This window comes from Suncus etruscus, chromosome 3 (assembly GCF_024139225.1).
Source record: "Suncus etruscus isolate mSunEtr1 chromosome 3, mSunEtr1.pri.cur, whole genome shotgun sequence".
Taxonomy (NCBI): domain Eukaryota; kingdom Metazoa; phylum Chordata; class Mammalia; order Eulipotyphla; family Soricidae; genus Suncus; species Suncus etruscus.
Window position 1 is genome coordinate 76,426,702 of NC_064850.1, and position 23,482 is coordinate 76,450,183.

Below are 23,482 nucleotides of genomic sequence, written 5' to 3' on the forward strand. Positions count from 1 at the left end.
TTGAGGGGGCACACCCGGTTACGCTCAGAGTCTACTCCTGGCTATATGCTCAGAAATTGCCCCTGGTTTGGGGGACCATATGGGATGCCACGGGATCAAACCACAGTCCGTCCTAGGCTAGCGTGGGCAAGGCTTACGCCTTACCACTAGTGCCATCACTCAGGCCCAGGATGGCCATTTTTATGCCTCTTGGCCATTCATATGTTTTCCTTGAAGGAATATCTGTTCAGGTTCTCTCCTCATTAAAAAATATTCTTGTTTTTTGATTTTTTTTGTTATGGAGGATATTTTCTATTTGTTTATTTTGTTTTGTTTTTGGGTTACATGGTGATGCTCAGGGCCCACTTCTGGCTCCTTACTTAGGAATCTCTTTTGGAAGGGATTAGGGAACCAGATGGGATGATGGGGATTGAACTTGGGTCAGCTGTGTTCAAGGCAAGTGCCTTACCCACTGTATTTTTATTTGTTTATTTTGTTTTGTTTTTGGGTTACATGGTGATGCTCAGGGCCCACTTCTGGCTCCTTACTTAGGAATCTCTTTTGGAAGGGATTAGGGAACCAGATGGGATGATGGGGATTGAATTTGGGTCAGCTGTGTTCAAGGCAAGTGCCTTGCCCACTGTATTTTTATTTGTTTATTTTGTTTTGTTTTTGGGTTACATGGTGATGCTCAGGGCCCACTTCTGGCTCCTTACTTAGGAATCTCTTTTGGAAGGGATTAGGGAACCAGATGGGATGATGGGGATTGAACTTGGGTCAGCTGTGTTCAAGGCAAGTGCCTTGCCCACTGTATTTTTACCCTGGCACCTTGTTGAGTTTTGTGAATTCTTATATACTGGGATATTAGTGACCCTCTGTCACATGTATATGTGCAAATATTTTCTTCCATTCTGTTTGTTTCAATGACTGTTTTGGAGTGCAGAGATTTTTAATTTTGATGTAATTTTATTTATTTGTTTTTGCTTTGGTTTCATTGCCTGTGGAGTTGAATCCTTTGTAGCTTCAGATGCTACTGAAATTAACATCCTGTAGTGTTTTGCCTGTGTTTTATTCTCTATTTCTTACAGATTGGGTTCTAATGGAGTGGTCCAGCTTCATTCTTTTTCATCCTATTTTCCCAGCATCATTTGTTGAAGAGAATTTTCTTTCTACATACTTGTACCCACTGTTGTAAATAAACTATCCATATATGGTGACAGTGTGTTTCTGGATTCCTGATTTTGTTCTTTTGAACTGAGTGTCTGCTTTATTTGAATACCATGCTGTTTCGATAATGTAGGTTTGTAGTATGATGTCAAGGAGCACAGTACTCCAATCCTTTTTATAATTTTAGCTAGTCAGTGAGTGTTTTGCTTCTGTATGTTTATTTACTTAATAATTTTGTTGTCCACTCTGTCCAGTGCTCAAAAGTTACTCCTGACTACACTCAGGAATCACTTCTGGCAGGCTCTGGGGGCTATAGGAGGTGCTGGGAATTGAACCAGGGTCAGCCATAAGCAAGGCAGATACCCTATTCGTACTGTTGCTCAATCTTATTTTATTGTTATGAATTAGATGTGTTTAAAGCATTGAATTTTGTCAACTTACTGCTATTTAGTGCTCAGATATTTCTTGTATATTCAAACATTATCACTTTGATTTTTATCTCTGAACCAGAATTACTTACGATAGTTACCATTTTCCAAATGGTTTGAATATTTTCAGACTTTCTTATTCATTCATACCCCACTCATTTTGATAGAATATGACCTGATTTTACTTTTGGGAATTTATTGTATAATATATAGTCAATTTTTATCACTTAGATACATAAAATTTATACATATATAATAAAATATGTATTTAATATTATTGCCTATATTTGTGGCCTTGCTTATGTTATATGTTATATTGTAAATCTGTCAGTATTGAACTGGACTTCCGTTACTCTAATATTCATTGCAGTTTCTCTTTTTCCCAGAAAATTGAATTTTTATATATCAATACCCTGAGATACATACAAAATGTTCCCTCAGATTGAATTTTCACCAGTCTAACATTACTTCTTATGTTCTGTTTTGACTTTTGGACCACGTTCTCCCATCTCCATGTGCTGGGGTCCTGTCCAGCAGTGCTGAAAGAACCATGCACTTGGGGATTCTGCATATGAAGGGTACATGATAGCCTTTGAGTTTTCTACTTGGCCCCATATTTTGTTTTTAAAGATCCTGCTATGTTGGATATAAATGCAGTTAAAAATCACTGTATTTTTGCGGCTTTTAATTTTTTTTTATTTTTTAGCTCTAATTTGAGAGTATTTCTTCATAAATAGTTATGTTCATTTTACTTGTTGATGTAATTGATATGTTTGGAATTTTTTTGCATCTAATTTCTGTCGCCTGAAGCATTTCCCTTCCTCCCACCTTTGCTCTTTGGCATGCAGAGAATTTTTGTGTTCTCCACTTCTGATCACTTGTAAGGAAAATAGGACCTTTTTAGTATTATTCTTTATTACTTTTGCTGATATTCTTGTAAATTTTTTTACCTTATAGGAGATGAATTAGTACTAATTGTACTGTGCTCCTCTCTTCCTCAGTAGGGACATTTGTTTACTTATTGCCAGGGACTTAAACTTCATATGAAGAGTCACATACTACCATATACCAAGTATTTCTGGCTTAAAAATTTTTTTTTTTCTGTAGTTTTTGTGTTACAACCCAAAGCTATGTGCTCAGGGCTTACTTCTGGTAGAACTCCGGGACATAATGCTAGGGATTCAATCTAGATCAAGTGACATACAAGGCAAGTCCTTCCTTATCTACCTGCTGTATGGTCTCTCTGGACCTCAAATAAAACAGGTATCAACTGGACTTGGCACTCTGACTATAAAGGTCCAACCTTTGATCTCTATTACTTTGATCTTTATTATTTTGTTTTTGCTTTTTCTGGTAGTTGCATGCTCTGAATATTTTTTACTCCTAATGTAAAAAAGTTAACTATAATATAGATAATTTAGAAAGAGCAGACTTAAAATGGTTCTCTAAATTTTATTTTATGCATATTTGTCACTTAAAAAATATCTCCTCATTTTCTTTAGCTATTGTCTTAAAGATTACTAACTATTAAACAGTAAAATTCCTTTTTTAACCTGAGAAAAACTTTTGTAAAAAACTTTATTTAAACACTATGGTTTACAAAGTTGTTCATAATACAGTTGTTTTTGTCATTCACCATTGTTCTAACAGTCACCTTCTCTCTAACATTTGTCCTCAGTTTCCCACCTAGCCTCTTGGAAGGCACAAAATATTTTTAAACTGCTTGTTAAAGGAAATGGTAAGTGGAATTATCAAAAAAATAGCTCAGTAAAACAAAGTTTGTGGGGCCGGAGAGATAGCATAGTGGTAGGATGTTTACCTTGCACACTACTGATCCAAGTTGGACGGTGGTTTGAATTCCGGGGTCCTGTATGGTCCCACGTGCCATTTAGGATCCATTTCTGAGTGCATCCAGGTGTGATTCAAAAACAGAAACAAAAACTACACCCCCACCCCAAAGTTTGTGAAAATTGTTAAATCGCACAATGGTGTTATTAGAATCATTGCCTGGGGATTTACTGAGATGTTTATTATTAGGTGAACCGTCCTTGCTTTTGTTTTTGCTTATTGAGTTTAGCTGACTTCTAAGGTTCTTTCCCATCTAATTGGCTATGACCCTACTGGACTATCAGTATTATGGAATTTGGAGGTGTCATGAAGCTGAATAGAGAGGCTGTACACTCTAGGAGCTCCAAGAGCTTTCTATTTGGGATTTTTGTCAACTTGTCAACTTGTCGTGTCTTTAGAAATTAGTTGGGCTCTTTCTGTGTAGATGGGTGTGTTGTGTAGATGTGGTTGCTGTAGCTTCTGCAGGGCAGGGACTCAACTCGTCTCCTCATGAGGGTGCCCCAGAGTTTTCAGCCTAAAGATCCATGAGTTTTAGTGGCTTGGCTTGATTCTCTTTTGAGGTTAGTTGTGATTTTGTGAAACTGGCTATTTACATGGCAGTGGCTGTAGGATGTGGATCAAAACAGCAAAACTCCTACAAGAAGATAAACTTGTCTGAATGCCTGAGGACATTTTCTGAAGGGTCAAGTCTGTCTCTCTAATTTTATTCAAGGCTATTTAAAGGCTTAAATAGACAGGAACCTATATCTTTAACAAATTTTGAATGTGAAATTTAATTTCAGTAAAAATATTTATATCAAAAAATGAGAGCCATTCCTGTGATCTCAGTGATTTTTTTTTTTTTTTTTTTTTGGGAGGTAACATAATCTGAGATGCTTAGGGTCACTGGCTCACTGTGATCCTTGGGGGACTGTATGATGCCATGAATGAGCCAGGATTCCATGTTCCAAAGCATGTATTATAGTCCTTTTCAGCCAGCCCCTGAGCACCATGTTAATGTTTTTATTCTTTTTGGTAATAATTGATTTTTATATTGGGACCACATCTGGTGGTGTTCAGGCCTTGCTTACTCCTAGCTCTGAATTCAGGGATCACTCTTCGTGGTTTTGGGGAATCATATATGGGTAGTGAGGATTGAACCTGGGTTGGCTGCATATGCAATACAGTTTTTCTGTACTATATTGCTCTGGGCCCTGTAATTTATTTTTACTGCAGTTTAGATAACGGGTTTGCAATAGTGCTTATGCTTATGGTATTGGTATACAAAGGAACCTACTACCAAGTGCCCAAGATCTTCTATCACGGTTCCCAATACCTCTAAATTACTTCTTCATCCCTCAATGCTTTGTAATTGGAGTTTTGTACTTCAAGGCCAAGAATGGCCACTGTTCAATACTGTCTCTTCCTTTGTTTTGCCTCTCCTTAGATCACAAATATGTCACATAATTTGCTATTTTGCTTTCTCCTTTGGACTTTACGTAACATATTATTCTCCAGTTCTATACATGTTGCAGTGGACTGCATGAATTCATCTTTTCTTCATTTTAGAGTAGTTCCAGTGTAGCTATACCACAACTTTTAAATTCGCTCGTTTATCATCATTTCTATCCCTGGTTTTTGTCAGAGTTCTGCCGTGAACATAGAATGTGCTTATCTATTTTTGATAATTTGTCTTTAATACATCCTGCTATTACCCTCATTTATAGCTTCCTGACTATTCAAATTAATTATTTTGAGTTTCTTGATTCAACAATAGTTTGCTTTTCTTCTATTTCCACTACCCTCTTTCAGTATTTTTTGCTGAATTATACTAGCTTAAAGTTAGTATTTCCCCTTGTGGCCTATGTGGCCTTTAGAAAACAAATCTATGGTTTTGCTATGTTCATACATAGTTAATGTATTATTATTACAGTTATAGTTGTTATTATTGTTATTTTTAGATTTTGTTCCATGCTCATTAGTGCTCAGGGCTTATTCCTGGCTCTGCACTCAGGGATCATTCCTGGCAGGACTCTGGGATCATATGGGATGCTGGGGATTGAACCCCGAGTTGATTACCTGTAATGCAAGAACTACTGCTCCAATGCTGACTTAATGTATTTTACTCTTTTTTGTTTTCCTTTTCTGACCTCTCCATTGAGCAATATTGCTGGCCTGTTTCTGATACTTTTTGATTTTGTGTTTTTCTGTATGTTTTTGTTTTGTATTGTTTTCTTACAGATATTTTGCATTCAACCCATATTTTTGCAGTTAAACTACATATTGAGCATTAGTGATGTGAATGCCTAACTATGGGTACTCTGCTTTTATATTCATTTTCTATGAATTGACTGGAGCACACTTTGAGCTAGATATTTTTCACATTGGACCTGGGATGACCCAATGTCTTACCTATGGCATTCACATGGTAGCAGGGACTGACATAGATTTCAAATTCTTGTACCACTTACAGCCTCTTTTCTGGGTGCAGTTACTTATGAAGTGTAGCGGCTGTGTGGATGCTGCTGCTTGCATCTGTGCCAGGGATTCTCTCAATAGCTTCATTGTTCCTCCCTGGTGATCGCTTCTTTATGTTTTAACTTGAACATGGATGAACTCCACCATGAACTCAGGTTCTGCCACATGAGTTTATGTTCCATTTTTTTTTCATTGTAAGGATTTCCCCTAGTTTATCATTGATTTTTTTTTTGTCTGCCCCACTGAAAGATTTTTTTTCCCTTTCTAAAGCACACCAATTACTTGTAGATTGGATTTTTATTTACCAAGCTGTCAATTTTCTTCCAGAGGCATCAATTCTCCTTTTTCCCTTGTGTGATTTGCTCGTTTCTTCTCTGCAGTGCCGAGTTGGTAGTGGTTGTCATCTAAATGTCAAGTACTAATAGTGGTTTGACTGAACCAAAGTGTCTGTTCTTGTTTTTGAGGCTTCAAATTCATTTTTAGTTTCTGTATTACCATTTTCCCCCCTCTTTGTTTCCTTTCTTATCTCTGTTTCTTTCTTCCTTAGTCTATTTCATAATAACCCCCTTAAGCAGCCCATATTCTCTTAAAGTTCTTGCTTCTTTTATGTTTGCAAATATATATATCTTCCAAATTGTTCACTTTATTTTTCATTTTTGCCTGTTCTGTGCCTAGTTTTCATTTCTTCCTAGAGCTGTTCCAATTTTAGGGTGGCCCTATTGTTTGTTCAAAAATCGTATTGGGTCTAATCTTTATGTTCTTCTCTATTTTTCTTGGGTTGTTTGCATATTCCTGAGTGCTTTAAGGTATATATTCTGATGCCTTTTGCTTTAAATTATATTTAATTTATTTTTAAATTGTTTTTACACTATCCTGTTGTCTGGGTAGGCTGGTAATAAAGGCCTGGTGGCTTTGTGTAATTTCATTCAGTCTTTGCACCTTTCTACTTTAGCTGTGTTTTATTACCATTTCTATTTGTTCCTTTTCTTTGGGAAGAACCTGCTGCTTTTAGAAAACATTGTTCAGAATTGTACTTTGTTTTTACAGGTTTTTTTTTTTTTGGTCATACCTGGCAGCAATCATGGCAACAGACTCCTGGCTCTGCTTAGCTGTCGGTCACTCCTGGTGGTCTCAAAGAACCCTGTTCCATGTCAGGGATTGAACCTGGGTTAGTGGCATGCAGAAACAAATGCTTTATTTGTTGTATCTCTGTGGCTCTTGCTGTGTTTTTATAAGCATTTTCATTTGTTGCTTTTCCTTTGAGTGAGTCAGCTGCTTTTATGAGAAATGTTCAAAATGGTCCTTTGCTTTGATGGCAGTTTTTGATCTGTGACTCTCATGAGCCCCGGCCTCTGCTTTCTTTTACGTTTACTTGCTGTTCATTCTCAGCTGTTCCCTTTTATAAGCTAAGTCAGAGGGGACTCCACGATCTTATCTTGCCTGCACCAGGTAAGCAGGAAATGTGATTTCCTCAAGAAAAGGATCTGATTCTTCCGAGTTCGAGGATGCTAGTGAGTGGATCTGTGTTATCCCTTTGCTTCCCTCTACACAGCTACAATTTTATAGACAGGAGCTGTGTTCAGGCCTCTAGCATTTTCTTTTCATCAGTTGCATTGCTTCTACTTGATAAATCTTTTGCTATTATTGTTACTGAGATTATAGAAGAGGCATTCTCTCTGCTTTTAGGTTTGCTCTGAGGGGTAGAGAGGAACTTGTGTTGTGGCTTTTTTGAAGAGCACTTTGCCTTCTTTCCAGGAAGTCTGTTTTGTGGGTCTTGATAACTATAATTAACACATGTGAAGTCTTTCATAGAGAGTTGAAATGATAGAATCTCCCTTTACGAATGTGCTTTTAATTCTACCCTTGCACACTTTACTTGAGTCAACTCAGTAAACTCCCCTAATGAGTTATGTTTTTTTTCCTCCACAGTCAGTGGTGAGACCATCCTCATCCCAGTGAAGTAATTCTCTTTGTCTGTTTGTTGACAAGTTTTGATCCATGTTACTGAGATCTATCCTAAAACCTGGTTTGGTTTGACCCATTGTGGAGACTGGTTCTCTGGCACACACTGGGGCACATCTACTTTTAGAGTATTGGATGGCTTCAGGGAATGTTTGGGCTGGCTCTCTTTCTTATTGGGACTGTTCTTAGTGGAACTGGGGAGTCTTGACTCACTCCTGGGTGCTCAAAGATGCATATGATGCTTTGCTCCTGGGATCACTGGTGTATGGGTGGTGCTGAGGGACCCCAGGGCAATGATTTTGGGCCCCAGGCTTTGCCCTTGCTTGAGCTGTCTCCCTGGCCCTTGTTTTCTTTCTGTTAGTAGCCTGCTTCAGCATTTCTCACAGGTGCAGATCATACTATGATACTTTGTCCTTATATCCACAATGGAACCAATACTGAGATGTAGTTTCCTTCCTTCTTTTCTTCCATCCTTCCCTCCCTCCCTTTCTTGCTCTGTCCCTTCCTTCCTCCTTTCCTTCTTTCTTGGGTCGGACCTAGCAATGCTCAGAGGTTACTCCTGGCTCTACACTCAGGGTTCACTCCTGATAGTTCTTAGGGGACCATATGTGGTATTGAGATCAAATCCAAGTCAGCCACATGCAAGACAAGCACCCTACATCCTGTACTATTGCTCTAGCTCCCCCGCCCCTTTTTCCCCTTAAAAATGCATAATTCCAGGGGCTGGAGAGATAGCATGGAGGTAGGGTGTTGCAGAAGGATGGTGGTTCGAATCCCAGCATCCCATATGGTCCCCCGAGCCTGCCAGGAGTGATTTCTGAGCGTAGAGCCAGGAGTAACTCCTGAGCGCTACTGCTGCTGGGTATGACCTAAAAACCAAAAAACAAAAAAACATAACTCCAAAGCTGCACTACCAGAATTGGACCTCAATATTTATTTTATACTGCTATAATAGGGAAGAGAGAAATCTGTGGTTTGGCCTCCAGTCATGGAAGGTAATTAGATTATACAACCTGAAGGGAAGGAAGGTGGGAGGGGTCTTTTTGTTTCATTTTTTAAGGCTGTGCCTGGTGACGATCAAGGCTTAGTCTTGGCTCTGCTTAGGAATCATTCCTGCTGGGTTTTGGGGACCATACATTACATATGTAGTGCCAGGAATCAAATTTGTGTTAGCTGCTTTCAAGGCAGGTGTCTTACTCAGCTTTCCTATTGCTCCAGTACTGCCCCCACCTACTAATTGACTTTGGTCCCTGCCCCTGTGGTTGTCAACTTCAGTTAAAGGCTCTTTTTTACAGTAGTTGGATATTTTCTGAACAACAGGATATTGCCTTTTCTAGATTTAACTGATAATTTTATTATGTCACCTTTATTTTATTTAAATAAACATGATAATTTAAATGATTTATTAATCCCCTCCTCCATGTTTCTTATTGGAGCCTGTTCTGGTGGTGCTTGTGGGCTATTGAGTCACTTCCTAGCATGCTTAGGGGGCCGTGGAGGGCTGAGGTTCCAAATCAGGGTTACACTTATTCCCTGAGTGTGTTCTCACCCCAGCAATTTTTTTATGCATGTAAGGAACAAGTACAGGATTTTTAGCATGACCAGTCAAATGTGTCTATACAAGGCGACAAAGGGCTTTATAGATAGTCTTTAGCAGATTCATAAGTGTATATGTGATATGTGTTTGTTTCACCTAGAAGGGTTATGGGAGACAAAGTTAGCAAGGTTATTTTTGGTTCTGGTGTGCAGAATCATATTTGAGATAAAATTTCTTTAATTTTTCACACTTCCCATCACCTTTCACCCCTTCTCCAGTACCTTTACTCTTATTATCAAGGTTATTGGTGTGTAATTTTGTCTGTTTGATACTGGTACATTACACATGTGGGTAAAACCACTCAGTACTTGTCTGGTGCCTTCTGGCTGTTGTAGGTCACTTTGCTTCGTTCTCTGGAGAGCTTTTCATTTTGTAACAAGTGGCAGTTTTATTCCATTTCTTTGGAATAATATTCCAATGTATACATAGATCATATTTTTGCTACATCATCACTGTCACTGGTTACTTCTGGTCACTTCCATATTATAACTCTTGTAAATAATGCTGTAGTGAACATTAGTTGGATGTATCTTCTGTTTGCAGACATCCATATTGTTTAGACAACCCAGAAGTGGGATTCCTGGGCAGTCTGTCCTCTTGGCCAGGGTAGTCTTTCTCCCTGTTATGACAGACCTGCTTGGTCTTTATGACTCTTAAGAGACTTATTTTTGTCTTATTGGAAAATGGACTCAATATGTATAGGCACTTCTATCATGGAGGGAACTTATTTCTTAGTTGGCAATTTAACAGAATGTTTTTTTCTAATCATGGTGATTCTGCTTTGTTGAAATGTCCAAATCATATATTTGATTTCGTTGTGTGTGTCTGTGTGTGTGTGACCAGGGATTGAATCTGAGCCTCACATTTGCAAAGCCTGTGCTCTGCCACTAACCACGTTCCTGTCTCTTCAAGTCATTTTTGAGCCTCTCTTACCCATGGGATTCTTATAACCAAAATTATTGTCCTTTAAACCAAGTTTAAAATTGTTTTTACTAGACTTATAATAGGCAAATCCAGATTTGCTTAACAAGATATGATATGCTTTACTGGAGATTTCTGCATTGAAAGGTGAACCCGAATCTTGAAAAATGTACTAACAGTATATGGATCATTGCCGAGTTTTGAGATGTGCGGACGGTACCAGGATGGGGTGATTTGTGAAGTACCCCTGATTTACCAGAAAGGGCTCTTTCTAGAAGGTGCCTTTGAAGTGTGTGTTTTTCCTATGTGATTTGAGAAGAGAGAAATCTACTTCTGTATTTGGTGGGGTCCTTTATGGTGGACATTGGACTTGGGTTTCGAGTATGCAGGGCCTTCTCTCCACCCCTTTTACGTTCTTTTCCTGGTCCCAAGAGTTTTATTGGTTTTCTGTTGCAGTCACCACACTTGGCCATACTTTGGTTGCAGGATAGGCCTTGAATATACACCTGCTCCAGCGTCTAAGTTATTTTTCTGGCCTCTGATTAAAATTTCAAGAAAGAGGGGCCGGGCGGTGGCGCTAAAGGTAAGGTGCGCCTGCCTTGCCTGCGGTAGCCTTGGACGGACCGCGGTTCGATCCCCCGGTGTCCCATATGGTCCCCCAAGCCAGGAGCAACTTCTGAGCGCATAGCCAGGAGTAACCCCTGAGCGTTACCGGGTGTGGCCCAAAAACCAAAAAAAAAAAAAAAAAAAAAAAAATTTCAAGAAAGAGGGGCCGGAGAGATAGCATGGAGATAGTGCATTTGCCTTGCATGCAGAAAGACGGTAGTTCGAATCCGGGCATTCCATATGGTCCCCCAAGCCTGCCAGGGTCGATTTCTGAGCATAGAGCCAGGAGTAACCACTGAGCACTGCTGGGTGTGACCCAAAAACAAACAAACAAAATTTCAAGAAAGAAGTGTTATATTGGGGGTTGGAGCAATAGTATAGTGGGTAGGGCATTCTCCTTACATGGGCTGACCCAGCTTCTATCCTTGACACTACACGTGGTCCCCTGTGACTGCCAGAGTGATCCCTGAGCAGTGCTGGGTGTGGCTCCCCCAAAAAAGCTCCCCCCAAAACAAATTGTATTGACATTCACATTGAACAAAGGAAGTCTTTATTTGTTAAAAGCAAAGTTAATAATGCATAGGAATGTTTTTTTTCCCAACTGTCTGTTTTCCATACAAATTTTTAGAGCCCATGGTAAATCAAATGGTAGAGAGGCTGTTTAATTCCTTTTTTTCTCTAGTTTCCCTGTTTTTGTTTGTTTGTTTTTGTTTATCTTAGAAGTAGCTTACTGGAACTAGGGAATGTAATAAATGAATAATTTAACTAGCATCAGAATCTATAGCAACACAACAGATTACATTTTTTTTAGTGAAAATTATCTTGACATAAGTGTCTTTATTTTTGTGCATATCCTTTGTTTAAAAGAAAGAAAAATAATCGTTGGGATTGCTCTTTACTCTGCTTTCAAGTATTCTTAACTGGCAGTGGGAAGATGTGGGCCAGATCTTGGTGCTCATCCTCTTACTGGCAGTTCCCCTTATTGTTTTCTTTTTCTCTTAGTCCCTAGGGTGATGGACAGTCTTGAGGCAAGCTTTCCCCATCTGGAAGGCATCGAGACTTAGTGTTTGAAACAAGTGCCTTTTTTGAGGTGCTACACCTCCAAAGTGCTTTTTCAGTGGTGTTCTACCTGGTGGTGCTCAGGGCTTATTTTTGGCTCTGTACTCAGTGATCACTCATGGAAGGGCTCAGATGGTGCCAGGGATCTGACCCAGGTCTACTTCGTGCAAGGCAGCTCCTTACCCACTGTACACTACGCTCCATTGTCAGGATCAGTGCTTTTCAGGTGCAAGCTCAGTCTGGCTACTGAAGCCTGAGTGCACAGCAGGATAACCCTCACTGGCTGAATATCTGGGGATAGCTGACAAATTCCAGTTTGCAAAGAATACTTGGCACCTTTCTTGTCTCTAAGAGGAATGAGGTCACACATAGCACTGAAATCTACTAGTGGAGAACTCATACTTGTCCTTGACTGGCCAGTGGCATGTGATCTTTTCTTCATCCAATCAAAGCCCTGCTTCTGAGGCTAAGAAAATGGTCTCCAAAATCTGATTGTCACATCAGATCATTTTAAGTTGGCACATATATACATTTCTCAAATTTCTTAATAACGTGACAATAAATGTCCTGTGAGTAAATTTTATGACCCTTCAGGTCAGTACTATTGGAAAAAAACAGCATGTTTGTTTTAGTTTTGGAATTTTATAGCATTTATTGACTTAGCAGAACCCCTTCTAAGAAAAATTAGTGGGCTCATTTCTTATTGTTTGGTAGAGTTAAAAATATATACATATGGACCCGGAGAGATAGCACAGCAGCGTTTGCCTTGCAAGCAGCCAATCCAGGACCAAAGGTGATTGTGTCCCATATGGTCCCCCGTGCCTGCCAGGAGCTATTTCTGAGCAGACAGCCAGGAGTAGCCCCTGAGCACCTCCGGGTGTGGCCCAAAAACATACACACACATACACACACACACACACACACACACACACACACACACACACACACACACACACACGTTTGTATATATTTGTATATATGCTGGAAAGATGGCATAGCTTAGTGGAAGCAAATAGTTCTAACAAATAAGGATCTTGTAGGATGGGAGTTATTGATTCTTTTTTATTGATATAATTGTAGCCAGTGGAAATTGGTAATTGCATTTCTTATTACGCACATGCAACGGATTTGGTTTATATCCTGCTGCTTCCTGAGATTAGTTAGCTGAATAGAACAGATCTGTGTGAGCAGGAGATGTGCACCTGTTTGGTACAGATGTTTAAGTGTGTGTATATGTGTAATAGTCATGTGGAATATGTCGTTATGTCTTACACATACAACCTCTCCAAGTTTTCCAGAATATGTCTTATTTTTAGTATGCATAATTTTGCTACAAAAATTTTTAAAAAACAAAATGCAACATTCTAAAAAATCCTAAATTTCTCATTGTTCTAGTTCCTACAAATTTGCTGTCCTACCATAAGGAAATCATTAAATATTTAGAAACACGCAACATCAGAAGCTTTGAAATCTATGTAGCCCCTCAAAAAAGTACAACCTGCATTATTTTAAAAAGTATTTTCTCTACACAGAATTATATCAGCTATACAAAAATCTCTATAGTTTTTATATGGAAGCTAATATTGAGCTGCACTTGAATTCACATTTTTAGCAAAACAATTGCCTGAGCCCATCCTCCTATTCATATTATTTTAGAATAACCATTTATTCTTCATCTTCCTCCTCTTCCTCATTATCTTCCATTTCTTCATCTCATCCTCATCACCTTCTGGTTTGTTCTTTGAACCTGTAGGCTTGCTGGGGCCCTTCTTTCCTACTTCTCTTTTGCCCTTGGGATGGTATTCGGCTATATTCGTTTAGTATTTCTCCTTTAGCTTTGCTGCCTTCTGTTCATAGGGCTAATTATCCTTGGTTTATTGTTCAGACCACATCTCCCACAATTTTTTGGCAATACCCCCAGTGGACAGGCTGGGATTCTCGCTCTCTATCTTGGGTTGATATTCAGAGCAAAACAGGAAGAAGGCAAATGGGGGCTTTTTGGGCACATTGGGGGTCTGTCTTCTTGCCCTTCCTTTTATTATCCATTTTGGCCAGTACTCTGATTCTTTATCTTCTCATAGTGAGCCTTGTCACTTTTGGCCATGTCCTCAAACTTGGATTTCTCCTTTGCAGAATTGTTCCTCCATCTCTCTTGGAGAATTTGGCAAAGCTGACAATTGAATCAGGGTGCTTCTTCTTGTGCTTTTCACAGTACCTCTGCACGAAGATGTAGGAGGACATTTTGCCCATCAACTTGTTGGGGGTCTCTTTTCCCATGGCGATGGGAAGCATCTCCTTGTGGGAGCTTTTCCTCAGTCCAGAAGCCAGCTAGTGAGCTCTTAAGGCTATTTGCAGCCTCTTGTTTATGCAGAGTTCTCTGCACAGTCCATTTGATTAGTTGGGCCCAGGCCACACCTCAGATGTGTGTGGAGGTTTGCCAGGATACATCTTGATGAAAGTTTGCCTCTGCTAAGTAGCCAGTACTTTGACTTGGTAGTGTGACTGGCTAGAACTTCCCTTACCTTGTACTTTTGGGGGTGTTGTACAGGATAAGATATTGTAGGCTAAAAAAAAAAAAAGATATTGTAGGTTCTGCTGCCCTCCTTGGAAGGACTTGTTCACAGAATCAGCCCTTGCCTGGCACCTGGGAATGTGGTTTGAGAGTGTTGTCATCAGTCTCAGAACTGGTCAGAGCATCTCAGTGTATCTCCTTCTTGGGTACAGCTGTGTGGTTCTTATGTACATCTGCTTCAGGACATGAAATCCTTGGCAGGTGCCCAGTTGAGGGCAGGCCTCCTGATTTGCCCACCCTAGATTTGGATGCCTCCCTAGTGGCTGCTGTAGTTGTGTTGCTTGGGAATTCTGTGTGTCAGAAGAGGCCTCAGTAGTCAGGACTTGCTTACTTTTAAACTCTGCCCCCATGCTCCTTTTTCCTTCACTGTTTTTTTTTTTGTTGTTTGTTTGTTTTGTTTTTTTGCTTTGTTGTCACATAGTCCTGAGTCCATTGCTAAGGTATGTAGTATATAATGGTCTTGGGGACTCTATCCTGAGTTTTCTTTCCACCAAGTTATGGTACTGCTCCTCTGGCCTGTGCAGGGATGGCATTTTGGGAGAAGCACAGGGAAGTGTGACTTGTGCCAGCTCTTTGAAAACACCTTATCAGGATCCACCTAAGTGTGGTGACACTCTTCCTTTTCCCTTGAATCCGTTTCATCAGGCTTTGGCATACTTATAGTTGTGTGCCGTTTGGTGGGGCTGGCCAGATTGATTCCACTTCCTCTGCCACCCTTCCCCCATGCCTTTCCCATGATTCATGGGGTGACCTTTCCCCTGGCTTGTGGGCCACACCTGCATTGTTGCAGGCCCACTCCCACGCCTTGGGGACTAGAACCTGGTGCTCTTGCATGCAAGACATGTGTGCACTCCTGGGCAGCATTGATTAGCACTTGTTTTGTTATTTACCATGTTCTACAAGGCTGGACATTTAATCTGTCAATTTAAGCTCATCTCATGCCATTCCTTTTTTCAAGCCATAATTTTTCTTCTTTTTGTTTTGTTTTTTGGTTCATACTTGGCAATGTTCAGGGGTTACATCTGGCTCTGCACTCAGTAATCACTCCTGATGGTGCTTTGGGGACCACATGGAATGCCAGGGATTGAACCTGGGTCAGCCACAGCCACATGCAAGGCATGCACCTTACTCACTTTTGGCTCCTGGAATATTTATTTTTAATTCCTGTGCATTTTTTAGCCTCTTGTGAGGTTTTATTATTGTTGTGCCTGTATTATTGGGTCCCTGGGAAAGAGGAATGCAAAATGGCTCTACAGGTGTGTTGATTATAGCCAGTCACTGTGGTGGGCAGTGGGGAGTTCAGACTGGCCCTGGGAGATGATGATGTCAGGTGGGGCTTTCCAGCCTTGTTGTGCTTGACTTTGCTGCACACAGGGTTAGAGGTGAATTTTGACTGAGATCAGAGATTCTGCATTCTCTGTAAGCTCCATAAGTAAGTGGTGGCAACACTGCTCACACGGGTCCAACAGCATTTGTTTGGAGAATTGACTCTAGTCACCTATCAAATAGTGGAGGACTGTCCTTGACTGGAAGGCCTGTTAGATCTGGCACTGACCTGGGGGAAGAATTGGGTCTTTGGGCACAGCTCTCTAAAGTTAGCAGACAACTTGGAGTGCTTCAGACAAAGCTGGACTCCTTGCAGTGTTAGAACAGTGGTAGGACTCTCGCTTTGCATGTGGTTGACCCATAAAGCCAGCAGCATAATCAGGATTCCTGTTTCCTTTTCAGCATGTTTGCCATCATTTTCTTTCATGCTTTTATTAAATACCATACATATTTTTATATATTTCTGTATTTTTGCAGTTACACCTAGAAGTCCTCAGGGATTGACCATGGAGCAGTGCTTAGGGCCACTCCCTGTCGTGATGCTGGGGTATGTGGGGAAGGGGTGCTGGGATATGTGAGGTATGTGCTCTATCACTGTTTTATGTTGTCTCCTCCTCCCCTATTCCCTTATTGCCCATTGCTCAGATACTCAGTTCTGGTTGACTCTGTCTTTCCTGGTCTGGACATATAATGTTGATCCTTCTCTGAGCTGCTTGTAGGGAGAACAGTGGTAGGGGATTGTGCTCAATTAGACAGTATGTGGAAGGGAGTATGTCTTCCTCCAGTTCATATGTTTTCCTCCAGTTCATTTTCATTACATAGCGAATGATGTATGTGATGGTTGACTGTCAAAAATCAAAAGAATACAGTGAGAGAAGTGCAGGTCAATGACAAACTGAATCTGCTTCTTGCAGATGGACAAGTCCATGTCTGTGGAATAAATTCTCGGCCCTGACCACATATGGGCTCTTTGCACCTCAAGTTGTGATAAAGCCTACTCGCTGAGTCCATCTGGACTTGTCAGGAGAGGTTTCAGGATCTTGTGGAAGAGAGTCGTGGGAGCTGTGATGTGTGTTGTGTTCTGGAGGCCTCTGAACCTCCTTTTTTGTCAATTGAGGAGAGCTTCTTTCATGACTGTTAGGAACAAAGGGGGTACTCAAGGGAGAGACAGGGTGAGAAGGCAGAGCTGGAAGGAATCTTTGTCATTGTTTCTTGCTTTCCCTAGAGTTCCCAGTTAATATAAGTGGAGGCTGACTTCTTTGGGGAGGCAGGAGGGAAGAATTCAAAAAATGATTGATTAAAATTTTTCCCCTTGAGATTATCTCATAGATATTAGCTCTGTTTTCTAAATACATTGTAATGATCAGTTTTGAGAATATTTCTGTCTTGCCCAAACTTAAGACTCTTACTTAACTTATTCAGTTTCTAATTTTACTATTGGGGGGGGGGGCGGTGCTGGCTTTGAGCTCAGGATTTACTCCTGATTGGCTAGGGGGACCATATGAGATTTTGAAAATTGAACCCAGTTTGGCTATGTGTGACATAAATGCCCTACTGTTGCTCTGGTCCCTAGTTTCTAGTTTTAGAGAAACAATTGTCAAGACACACACTTCTTTTTAATTTTCTTGCTTTTGAATATTCATCTGGTAGTGTTCAGGTCTTACTCCTGACTGCCCAAGGATCACTCCTGTTAGTGTTGGGGATCAAACCCAGTTTGGCTGTATGCAGTATCTCTTGCATTGTCGTTCTGACCCTTGCAGATATTTTTATTTACTGTATTTACTGTATTCTGATAGTTATATGCTTTGGGATTCTCACCTAGTCATGACTACTGCAATATTATTTTGGGTTTTGCTTTGTTTTCTTATCTTGTCCTTTTTCTGATTGGTTGGTCTTTGTTCTGATTGGGTAGATATATGATCTTTGTTTATTAAATATGTTGAATTTCACTGGGAATTACAATCTCTTAAATTTTTCTGTGTAGAGCTCCAGGCAAAAATCTTTTAACAGAAAAGGTTATTTTTGTAAATTCTACCAAATTAAAAGATGAATAGTAAGATTTTGCTTGGTCCTAGTTTCTGAGTCTATTTGAACAAGCATTTATAATTACTTTCTAAAGTAATCTTAAACTAATGGAGCTATGTATTATTATCAGCCTTACACTGGGAGGGTAATTATTGGCCTATAATCTTAGCAAATTATTAAGCTTGTTGGTGTGATCCCTGTCAGTAGGGTGACAGGTTGCAATTATGTATTCATTTTCGCTTACTCTTTGTCTTGGGCATGTACCATCAAACAAGCCTTTTTTTTTTTTTTTTTTTTTTTATTGTAGTTGTGGTTAATTTTGCAGGAGCCACCTTCACTTGAATTGACATAAAAATCATCCTTCTTTGAGCCCTGTGGTCATTCTAAGACATGTGACGAAACATTTGTTTGTGATCTTCCAATGGTGTGGGCCTGGCCATCTCACGGTTTCTGTTATACTTTGAATGGTTGAGTCATCAGCAGACTGACACATCTTTCCAAGTCAGGTGCCACAAGATTATTGTTCAACAGTAGGCCTCCCTGTGATTCTTTCCATGCTTATTCAAATTTAGAAAAAGAAAGGAAAAAGAATTGTTGAAATTGATATTTGTTACCACCTTTTACTTTTCAGTTATTTTAATTCTCTTATTTAAGATATAGATTTGGACTACAAAGAATCTATTTCCTTTGCTATCTGAAGCTTTCTTAGATGGTTTCCCATAGTAAAAGTACCATATAAAATTTCTCTGTTGTGCGTGCTTTTGGTCCTTTTCAAACTTTCGTACTCTTTCTTAAGTTTTGACCTAACACTAATGAGGGAGAAAATTGTTTTGGTTTAAAGAATCTTTAGCACTCACCTAGGTGTTGTCATATATGTGATCTTTACTGTCAATTATTTGCTCCTCACTAGGGGAACTAACCCCACATTAAAGGAAGTTACTCTTTATTTGTACAGACTTTCAATATTCCATATTTGGTGGATTTCAGGAGGATAATGCATGAAATTTGATTTTTGAGTTGGCATAGAGCTTGAGTAAGAAACTTATTTTTTCTTACTCTTTAATTTACATTTCCTCAGCTACTACCTTACTAGGCCTAGTGTAGATAGTACATACATATTTTTGAAAATAAAGAGCTCCCCAGAGACTGGTATGAATCTTTCCTTTGTGCAGTAATCACCTGGCAGGAAAATGCAGTTTTTGTACTCTTTATTTATTTTTTTGTCCTTGGAGGCTTACTTTCCTTGCTTTTTAGCAGCTTTGCATTCTGGAAGCTTTGCAGTATTGGAGAACAATAGTTTCTGTGACAGCAGAGCCTTCTGGGTGCATTTCTTTATCAGCTGTTGAAATAATGAGTTTTGGGTTTAGAAAAATGCAGAAAAAATTTTCAGTCACACCTTTTCTCAGGTGATTGAAGTAGAACAGTTAACCAACCTACCTTCCTTCCTTCCTTCCTTCCTTCCTTCCTTCCTTCCTTCCTTCCTTCCTTCCTTCCTTCCTTCCTTCCTTCCTTCCTTCCTTCCTTCCTTCCTTCCTTCCTTCCTTCCTTCCTTCCTCCCTCCCTCCCTCCCTTCCTCCCTCCCTCCCTCCCCCCCTCCCTCTCTCCCTCCCTCCCTCCCTCCCTCCCTCTCTCCCTCCCTCCCTCTCTCCCTCCCTCCCTGTCTCCGTCCCTCCCTCTCTCCCTCCCTCTCTCTCCCTCCCTCCCTCCCTCTCTCCCTCCCTCCCTCTCTCACTCCCTCTCTCCCTCCTTTTCTCTCTCCTCTCTCCCCCCTCTTTCGTCTCTCCTCTCTCCCCACCCTCCTCATTCAGCCATGATAGGTGCTCTGCTGAGCTCTATCCCCAACCCTGAGTTCAGTGGTTTTTACATATACTTAGGAAACTCTTGGTTTTGTGCAGTGCAAAGGAGTACTAACAATCTTATTCAGCATTATTTCTATGATTTACATTAATATTTTTTTCATCTTGATATTCTTTCTTATATTTGGTGGAGTACAAAATAGTTTTTAGTGAGTTTGCTCAAGGCTTTGATGGAGTTCCCATAAGGCTAGTGTTGTCTGTATATATTCTGTAAGGTCAGATTCTGGCCCAACATTTCCGGTCATATGTGACAGGAAGCATCAGCAGTGACAACCCAGATGTGGAAGGCAGAAAGGAACAGTAGAGAGCTGGGATATTGTCAGTCTTTGTAGGGCATGGGAATTGGCAGTGTCAGTTTATGGAGAGTCACAGAGTGATATGATGTTCAGCTGAAGCTGTGGCTTCTGCAGTTGTTGGGGTATTTTATAGGAACCAGATTCCACTTCATATTAGTTTGAAAAGTAGATGCTGTATAAGTTACTTTTTTAAAAAAAAATGCTGCAGACAAAACAGGCAGCTTGATGGAAGCTGGGACTGTTTTTCTTTCTTTGGCTTCTGCTCCTCCTGGTGAGCTGTGTGTGTCTTGGCTGTCAGTGAGTGGGAACTCACAGGAAGTCCAGCAGCAGGCCCCTGCCCTTCCTGCTCTGTACATGGCCACGCCCCTACACAGACTTGGATAACAGGGTGGGCCAAGTATCCTGAGGTCTTAGGGTTGTCCAGTGTGTGTGTGTGTGGGGGGGGGGGAAGGCTGCATCTTAGTTCTGAGTCCTTGTTACTCAGAGTGGTGTGTGTGTGTGTGGCGAGAGGTGGGGGGGGGGGAGGGAGAAAGAGAGAGGAGGGAGAGAGAGAAAATTTCTTTGATTCTATTCTCTTTTTCACCATACCCCCTGCTGCACTGTTTGTTTCCAGCCAATTTTTTTGGGAGAGGGGGGTAAGCACATCCAACTCCTGGCTTTGCACTTACTAATCACTCCTGACAGACTATGTGGGGGACATACATGGGATGCAGGGATTGAACTTGAATTGGCTACATGCTAGTCAAGTGCTCTCTCTGCTTTATTGTCCTATGTCTCCAGCCCCTGATTCTATTCTTGTAGTTCATTCAGAAGGAAATGCCAGTCTGTTTGTTCTTCCAATTTCTTTATATGAATTGGTGTTTTGTTCTTTCTGAGGAATTCCCTCAGTTTTCTATATAGGATGGTAAGAGTATGTATCTGAGACTCTTCTGATAGCTCCTGATACCCTCTGTGAGGAAGGCTGGTGCCCAGGATTGGCCTTGCTCCTGAACTTGTGCTTAGTGAGCATCTTGGCAGAAGTTAGGTTCCAGAGAGCTGGAGGATGCTCCCAGCTTTGGGCTTTGCCTCCTCCATTCAGTCTTGCTTTACAGATTGAAGTTTCAATAGAGCATCCTATAGCAAGACCTCCATGCAAAGACCTGGGCAGCCACAGCTGCTGTCACAGAGGAGGTCCTTCTCTGGGAGGAGCAGAGAATGACTTGAGTACCTGGGGATGGTGCAGTGACCTCAGGAAGAGACAGCCCTGACACTGACTTCAGTGGCTCAGTGGAAGTCAAGTGCAATAAAGCTTAGATGTGTCTGGATATGTGAGGGACTGAGGTGGCTGTGCTGATGCAGTGTGGGGAGAAGGGAGTTTATATCCTTCCATTTCATCTCTTACAAAAAAGGGAGGCCTTGCTATACTCATGCAGGACCCCTCGAGTTCTAATTCTTTGCTGAGAGGAGACATCCATCTTATAGGATGAATGAAGCATGTGGCCTGAGCACCACAGAGACTGGCTGGACTGCAGCAGTGTGATTGTGGTGGTCACTGCTGCCTTTCCCAGTCTTGGCTGCCCTGTCTTTAACATGGGATTGTTGTAGGGGCCGGGCGGTGGCGCTGGAGGTAAGGTGCCTGCCTTGCCTGCGCTAGCCTAGGACGGACCGCGGTTCGATCCCCCGGCGTCCCATATGGTCCCCCAAGAAGCCAGGAGCAACTTCTGAGTGCATAGCCAGGAGTAACCCCTGAGCGTCACAGGGTGTGGCCCAATAAAAAAAACAAAAAACAAAAAACATGGGATTGTTGTAAAGGAGTAGTGAGGTTCACTGCCTGGCCAAAAAAAAAAAAAAAAAAAAGACCTGGCAATGGTATGGAGAAGAAAATGAGCCTTGATTATTCCTGTGCCATGGTTGTTGATTTGTATCCGATAATCACAGAAGGAAAAGCACAGTTAACAATGGTAACAGACACTGTTTGCTGCTTGCTTGTGACATCACCATCTTGAATCTGGATTCTTTGGGCAGAGGCCACATTGAGTTGTAGTGGTAGGATTGATGTGTGCAAACCATACCCTCTGTACTATCTTATCTCTCCACCCCCTGAATTTGTATTTATTTTGTGAAATATAGGGGCAATATAATGAATTTCACTGAGTGTCATATAGGAAAGGTACCTTAAAATCTTCTTTCTTTGGCTGTTGCTGATTTTCATAATCAGATACCAGTGGCTTCACTCCAGTCATGACATTGCTGCTTATTGCCACGTTGGCCATGAAAATGGGTGCATTTCTTGTTAGCAGAACATAAAATAGAATAAAGCCCTGGTTATTGCCAGCCAAACTGAATTCCTTGGTATAGGAAGGATGAAATCTAGAAAGCAATACAGCATCTCTGTCATGAATCCTGGTCTGTCTGTCCTGCAGCATCTGGCTGAGTGTTTCTGTCTGTACCAGTGATTAGGGATGGCTCCCTGGAAATGCAGTGTCCTCCTCTGTGAGTGGGGGCCATTCAACCTTTTCATAAGTACACAAAAAGCACTAAAGATAGGGCCTGGCGAATTTCCATTGTTTTTCACTTGGGAGGAATTAGATTGATCAGATCCTGTTTTCTAAATGAAAATGAACTTGTTATTTCATGACACTGATGTCTTACATGTTTGGTCTTCACGGAGAGTGTGGTACGACTATATTTTGCCTCACTTTTCCCATCTTGACTTTGTACCTCATGCCTTTTTTGGGAAACCATCCCCAGCCTTTAATTTTATCGGCATTGGCTGTCTCACTACTTGTTGGAGTTGCAAAACTTAGAGTTGTAGCAGGGTACTTGACTGAGCCAGAACCATTACACCCAGGTTTGTATCTGGAGCTGCCATTTAGTTAAAGGTCATTTCTCACTTTTTTGAAACCTGAAGTGGGATTTTTTTAAATCAGTGCAGGCCTGCAAAACCAATGGTACTTAAAGTATTTATAAAAAAATGGGGGGAAGCAATAATTTTTAAAAGGGGAAAAAGAAATAAAGACAAGTTTACATGCAGCAAAACAAAAGTAACTTAGGCTAGATGGGATCCAGAAATTGTGGTTCATGTTGGGATTAGAGGGAGGGAACATCTGAAAGAGCAGCAGAGCCATGAAGCTGAAATACAGAAAAGATGTTTTTCACTGGGTGCCTTGTGGTGTAGGGGGACTTTCTGGGCCCAGCCAGGAAGGCTTTCCTGTGCAAATAGGCCTTACTGTTGACCAGACCCTTAATCCAGGACCCTTAATCTTATAGTTCTGAGCTGGAAACATCGCTCAAGATATTTTAGAGCAGAAATAGGTCATTTTTTGGTGTAGATCTCTAGAGGCAACTGATTTAGCCTGAAGAGATATAGACACTGCCCCCTCCATCTACATTTCCTTTATAGC

At 40.9% G+C, this 23,482-nt stretch overlaps 1 protein-coding gene and 1 pseudogene across 1 annotated transcript in view; one reads left to right on the forward strand and one right to left on the reverse strand.

Moving 5' to 3' along the window:
- Nucleotides 1–23,482, forward strand: part of LOC126003511 (guanine nucleotide-binding protein G(q) subunit alpha) — a 304,342-nt gene that overhangs the window by 19,957 nt on the left and 260,903 nt on the right. The window lies entirely within an intron of this gene.
- Nucleotides 13,690–14,301, reverse strand: LOC126003513 (high mobility group protein B2-like; annotated as a pseudogene).